General features: G+C 43.8%; 1 pseudogene; it reads left to right on the plus strand.

The window, feature by feature from the left end:
* The first annotated feature begins 2693 nt into the window (after nt 1-2693).
* On the plus strand, nt 2694-3246 carry LOC123992243 (annotated as a pseudogene).
* Nucleotides 3247-7389: the final 4143 nt, after the last annotated feature.

Here is a 7389-nt window from a genome sequence, read left to right on the forward strand (position 1 = left end):
GAAGGGCCCTTTCCTACGGAGTAGTTGACCTCTTGGTCACTGTTTTTGGGGAATATCTCATTAAACTGAGATTTTATGCTTCCCCTCACTTTCTGTGAGGTTTTTCCCCCTTTGTGTTGTCTATGCACCTTTTTCTGTGCATACTCCCTTAGCTTCGGGACCTCTGAAGGTTGCTGATGTTGGAACTTCCCTGGCTTCAGACAGAATTTTTGCGATACAGGAGTTGGCCACATCCCCACATGAGATATCGAAACAAATAATTGAGAGATAAGTTAAGTTTAGTTGCGTAACCCAGGTTCTCTGACATTATGAGTGAGATACAGTGCATTCAGAAAGGATTCAGACTCCTTGACTTTTTTCCGTTTTTTATGGATTAAATAAATCATTTTCCTCATCAATCTACACTTTTTTAGAAATGTTTGAAAATGTAAATATTTTGTTTTTGCAAATCTATATATAAAAAAGCAGAAATACCTTATTTACATAAGTATTCAGACCCTTTGCTCTGAGACTCGAAATTGAGCTCAGGTGCATCCTGCTTCCAATGATCATCCTTGAGATTTTTTTGCCACTTGATTGGAGTCCACCTGTTGTAAATTCAATTGATTGGAAATTATTTGGAAAGTCAACAAACCTTTCTAAACAATGTCCCATTGTTGACAGTGCATGTCAGAGCAAAAACCAAGCCATGAGGTCGAAGGAATTGTTGGTAGAGCTCCGAGACAGGAGTTTGCAGAGGCACAGACCTGGGGAATGCTACCAAAAATGTCTGCTGCATTGAAGGTCCCCAAGAACACAGTGCCTCCATCATTATTAAATGGAAGACGTTTGGAACTACCAAGACTCTTCCAAGAGCTGGCCGCCCGGCCAAACTGAGCAATCGGGGGAGAAGGGCCTTGGTCAGGGAGATGACCAAGAACCTGATGGTAACTCTGACAGAGCCCCAGAGTTCCTCTGTAGAGACGGGAGAAACTTCCAAATGAACAATCATCTCTGCAGCACACCATCAATCGGGCCTTTATGGTACAGTGGCCAGACGGAAGTTTGCCAAAAGGCACCTAAAGGACTCTCAGACCATGAGAATCACAGATTCCAAGATTTGGCCTGAATGCCAATTGTTATGTCTGGAGGAAACCTGCCACCATCTGTACTGTGAAGCAAGGTGGTGGCAGCATCACGCTGTGGGGATGTTTTTCAGCGGCAGGGACTGGGAGACTAGTCAGGATTGAGGGAAAGATGAATTGAGCAAAGTACAGAGAGATCCTTGATGAAAACCTGCTCCAGAGCGCTCATGACCTCAGACTGGGGCAAAGGTTCACCTTTCAACAGGACAACGACCCTAAACACACAGCCAAGACAATGCAGGAGTGGCTTCTGGACAAGTCTCTGAATGTCCTTGAGTGGCCCAGCCAGAGCCCGGACCTGAACCTGATCGAACATCTCTGGAGAGACCTGAAAATAGCTGTACAGCGATGCTCCCCATCCAACCTGACAGAGCTTGAGAAGATCTGCAGAGAGAATGGGAGAAACTCCCCAAATACAGGCCTGACATGCTTGTAGCGTCATACCCAAGAAGACTCAAGGCTGTAATCACTGCCAAAGTTGCTTCAACAAAGCATGGAGTAAAAGGTCTGAATTCTTATGTAAATGTGGTATGTCAGTTTTTAAAATCTTTTATACATTTGCAAAACAAATTTTAAAAACTGTTTTTGCTTTGTCGTTATAGGTTATTGTGTGTAGGTTGATGAGGGAAAAACATTTTTTTAAAGAATAAGACTGTAACGTAACAAAATGTGGGAAAAGTTGAGGGGTCTGAGTTCTGACCGAATACACTGTATCTCTCCACATTCCCCTGCTCGCCAAGAGAGTGCGGAGGAGAAGCATGCTTGGGAATAACCAGGGGGCAGTGGTTCATTCTATATAAGTGAGGGTCTCACTTCATTTGCCACTCGCCACTTTTACTCTTCTGTCTCCAATAGATACTTTTGCTAGGTACTTCAGAGAGAGTAGCAAACTCCCACATGAGATATCTCACTCATAATATTAGAGAACAGGTGGGTTAAGCAAGCAATCTAACTTTTTATGCCAAATAAATTGAAAGACCTCTGACAGTGGGGATTGTAATTCTGTGTATCTATCTCCTAGTCATGCTTTCTAATGTGGCAAATATATGTTTTATCCTTCATGATAAGCGTTTGCACAAGCCAATGTATCTTCTGATTTGCTACCTTGCTGTAGATGATATGCTGTACAGCTCCAGTGCCTGTCCAACTATGATTACTTCATTCTCCTGGGGGTTTTCAATATCCTATGACAGACATTTACAGTGAAGGACATTTACATATAAATGGCACATGGCGTAGACTTTTAACCAGAAGTAAGTGGCTCTCCTGCAAACAACAGACCTTCACCTGCAAATACACTAACTTTTACTGTGATTTGATCAAATGTCAAGTTATGTTTGTAATGTTTAGGCTACTCTGGTAAAGACAAAAGGCCCCTGTATCTCAATATGTTAGACGTGGAACAAGACTAATATTTAGTTCAGTAATTCATAACATTGCATTGTATTATACGGTTCCATGTGTTATATCACTATGCAGATGAGTGTAGGCCTACTGCACTTCTTAATGCAATTGTTCATTTATGTATTTTTAAATTACAGTGATGCGAACCTTATGACCTGCGCTGCAATGAGCTCCATGATAACCATCATCAAACAAAACAGCTCTTTTGTGCGTCCTCAGTATTTCTTCATCAATGGCTCCTATGAAATTCTTCATGCCAAATTTTACTATATGCTCTTGTGCTTTGCCTATGTAGTTGCTGTTTGTGGGAACTCCATTGTAATGTTCATAATAATAATAAATAATGTTCATAATATTCACTCAACGCTATCTTCACATCCCAAAGTATATTGGCATTTTAAACTTAGCAGTAGCTGTCTTAGGTGAGAGCAGTGCACTAATTCCTAACCTGATTAAGACATTTATTTTTGATTCACAATATATCACCTATGAAGCATGTCTGGCCAATATGTTTTTTGTGTTCTTCTTTATTGCTTTGCAGTCTATGACCCTTGTTGTTCTGACATGTGATAGGTTTGTTGCCATATGCTTGCCTCTGACATACCACACTCTGCTCACTAACACTAGCATGTCTGTCATGATTACAGGGATGTGGCTTGCAACAGCAAGGAACAGAGCTGGGGAACTGACAAATATTGGGGAGGCAATAAACAGGTGATTGAGCGAGTCCAATATCGCTGATGCGCGTGACGAGGGAAGGCAGGTGTGTGTAAATGGTGGCAGGAGTGCGTAATGCAGGGCAACCTGGTGCCCTCAAGCGCCAGGGGGGAAGAGCAGGAGCAGGCGTGACAAGAGTTGCATGTTATGTAACCAAAATAAATAAGTTAATCAGAAGCTGATAATGTATGCGTAGGATGTATGATAATGTATGTTTGGATGTATGGTAATGTATGATAATGTATGTTTTGAATGTTCAGCTCTGAAAACATATGGTGTACAATGGGAGGCCTTTCCAGGCTCCCACCTTATTGCAGTTTGATCTTGTCTACCAGAATAACTGGCCTTGTGTCCTTAATTTATAATAAATTATCCTCACATAAAGTCAACACCCTTCCTATCACAAAGAGGTGGGAAAGAGACCTAGAGAACCTTGGTCTCAAATGGGACTGGCCCATGGTATGGAACAACATTTCTTCATCTCAAAACCTTTCCCATCAGCTGGACCTATTTCACTCCTTAGCTTGCAGATAATGATCAATGTTTCAAAATGCTCTTGTTCTGAAATAGGAAACTTTCTGCAAATGTTTTGGTGCTGTTTACCTGTGGATCTCTTTGGAAGCATGTCTTTGACATTTTAGGAAAAATCCTAAATAAGATCCTTCCAATATGCTATGTCCCAAATGTATAACTACACTACTCCTTATAATAGTTATGTTTATTCACCACAATACAAGAACTGCGACATTCCTTTTTTTAGATCCTTAAATAGATTTCTGCCTCGTTTTGTCTCTTTTATTTAGATATTTGTCCCTCTGCGTACTGCTTGTACGAACTGCTTGTATGTTACCTTAAACTGAATAAAAAAAAATAAATATATTCACAAAAAGGCTTACAATGATTATACATGTTTAAAAAAAAAAAAAAAAATTATTAAAGGTTTATAAATAATGTATTAATCCTTATTCATGAAATGTATTATAAAAACAATTTTACCTGTGAAAAGAGCCCGACACTATGTATCTGCCAGTGAATATGTTTTAGTGTCATCTAGTGGAACTAATTAATATATGCTATTTAATTGAATTAGAGTTGAACTCTTTCAACATAAATACTATATATCTACATACTTTGCATTTGTCAGTTATCACACTGTCAGTTATCAGAATGATTTTACCTCAACATGTTGTACAGTACCTTTCTGTTAATACAGTAGCTTTATGATGGTTGCAGCATTAATCCATCCAATAATTAATGTTATGTATAAACACCCCAAAATTACAGCTGTGGCATAAAAAACATCTCTGAAATGTACACAAAAAAATATTTGAAATTAGAAGATTGCATTTTATTTACCATATGTTACATATATTACCATAAAATACTGTGTTCAGCAGAATTGACATAAATAGCTTTGTTGCAAATATCTTAAAGAGTTAGTGTGCTTTAAACAGTATCAACAGAGAAATGCTGAAATTAAGTAGATACAAAGGGGAAGGTTGCTTTGGAAATATTTCTTAAATCTTGAGTTCTTGCTGCAGAATTTAACCCAAACTAAAGATCTAAAAACATAAGATCAGTAACTCCATGTAAGGTCTCATTTGTGAGGAGTAGCTTTTGTCTTTACATACAGTTTGATGATTTTCTCTCGCAGCTCCTCTGTCTTTAGGCTGTAGTTGATAGGGTTGAGCACGGATGGCAGACACAGTGAGGATGGCAGAGTGACAGATACAGTGAGGATGGCAGGATGGCAGACACAGTGAGGATGGCAGGGTGACAGACACAGTGAGGATGGCAGGATGGCAGACACAGTGAGGATGGCAGGGTGACAGACACAGTGAGGATGGCAGGATGGCAGACACAGTGAGGATGGCAGGGTGACAGACACAGTGAGGATGGCAGGGTGACAGACACAGTGAGGATGGCAGGGTGACAGACACAGTGAGGATGGCAGGGTGACAGACACAGTGAGGATGGCAGGGTGACAGACACAGTGAGGATGGCAGGGTGACAGACACAGTGAGGATGGCAGGGTGACAGCCACAGTGAGGATAGCTGGATGGCAGACACAGTGAGGATGGCAGGGTGGCAGACACAGTGAGGATGGCAGGGTGACAGACACAGTGAGGATGGCATGGTGGCAGCCACAGTGAGGATAGCTGGATGGCAGACACAGTGAGGATGGCAGGGTGGCAGACACAGTGAGGATGGCAGGGTGACAGACACAGTGAGGATGGCATGGTGGCAGCCACAGTGAGGATAGCTGGATGGCAGACACAGTGAGGATGGCAGGGTGGCAGCCACAGTGAGGATAGCTGGATGGCAGACACAGTGAGGATGGCAGGGTGACAGCCACAGTGAGGATGGCAGGGTGACAGACACAGTGAGGATGGCAGGGTGACAGACACAGTGAGGATGGCAGGGTGACAGACACAGTGAGGATGGCAGGGTGACAGACACAGTGAGGATGGCAGACACAGTGAGGATGGCAGGGTGACAGACACAGTGAGGATGGCAGACACAGTGAGGATGGCAGGATGACAGACACAGTGAGGATGGCAGACACAGTGAGGATGGCAGGATGACAGACACAGTGAGGATGGCAGGATGACAGACACAGTGAGGATGGCAGACACAGTGAGGATGGCAGGATGACAGACACAGTGAGGATGGCAGGGTGACAGACACAGTGAGGATGGCAGACACAGTGAGGATGGCAGACACAGTGAGGATGGCAGGATGACAGACACAGTGAGGATGGCAGACACAGTGAGGATGGCAGACACAGTGAGGATGACAGACACAGTGAGGATGACGGACACAGTGAGGATGGCAGACACAGTGAGGATGGCAGACACCGTGAGGATGGCAGACACAGTGAGGATGACAGGATGACAGACACAGTGAGGATGGCAGCCAGGTGGTCTGAGGACTGCACCAAGTGCAGGTTACCTAAGAGGGAAGGGTGTGACAGTAATGCTAGTACGTACTCGGACTCGGACCCAGGCACAGAGAAACACAGCAAGCAGAAGTAAGGGTAAATCCAGAACTTTTACTAAGGTCTTTACAGAAAACAAAGCAATAACACGAGTACACTAAACAAACATGAGCCCTAAGCAAAGATGCAGGCAAACAGAGGAACCTAAATTACAAGGCAACCAGGTGAACTGAGAGGGTAATCAAACACAGGTGAAACCAGTAAGAATTAAATCAGGGTAAACTGGAAACTAGAAAACAAGATAAGGGTGCCCTCCAGCGGTAACAACACTCCTCAAGGAAATCGGAGCTTCTTGCGGTCAAACTGGCTTTGGAGGAGTGGCGGCACTGGTTGGAGGGTTCGGAACATGCCTTTACGGTTTGGACTTACCACAAGAACCTGGCCTACATCCAGGAGGCTAAATGCCTCAGTCCCTGACAGGCTCCTTGGGCTCTCTTCTTCACTCCGTTCAGCTTCACGTCATCTTACCTTCCTGGGTTTAAGAACGTGAAGCCGGATGCTCTTTCTCGCCAGTTCCCCAACTCCAGTGAGGATCGTCTACTTGGATCCATAATTTTCAGGTCGCTCATCCTCGCACCGGTGTCCTGGGTTATAGAGACTGTAGTGAGGGAGGGAGACAGTTCCAGACGGCTGTCCACCAAACATACTTTTTGTCCCTCTTGGGGCACTGTTCAAGGTACTTCTTCCAAGGTACGTCTCGCCTCTTATCCGGGAGGGCTCGGAATTCTAGAGTTTCTGAGGAGGAGGTTTTGGTGGCCCTCAGCGGAGGTGGACACTCGTACCTTTGTGGCTGCTTGTCCGACATGTGCCCCGAACAAAACTCCTCGTCAGCAGCCTCTGGGGCTTCTTCTTCTGTCAACACCTTCTCGACCCTAGTCTCATTTCATCACGGGTCTTCCATCCTCAGCAGGCCACACTAACATCCTAGTCATTGTGGACCGTTTTCCCAAGGTTGCTGTCACGTCCTGACCTAAGTTCCTTTTTTATGTCTCTGTTTCAGTTTGGTCAGGGCGTGAGTTGGGGTGGGCATTCAGTGTTTTTGTTCTAGGTTTTGTATTTCTGCTTTTGGCCTGCTATGGTTCCCAATCAGAGGCAGCTGTCAATCGTTGTCTCTGATTGAGAACCATACTTAGGTACCTGTGTTCC

This window comes from Oncorhynchus gorbuscha, linkage group LG13 (genome assembly GCF_021184085.1).
Source record: "Oncorhynchus gorbuscha isolate QuinsamMale2020 ecotype Even-year linkage group LG13, OgorEven_v1.0, whole genome shotgun sequence".
Classification (NCBI taxonomy): Eukaryota; Metazoa; Chordata; class Actinopteri; order Salmoniformes; family Salmonidae; genus Oncorhynchus; species Oncorhynchus gorbuscha.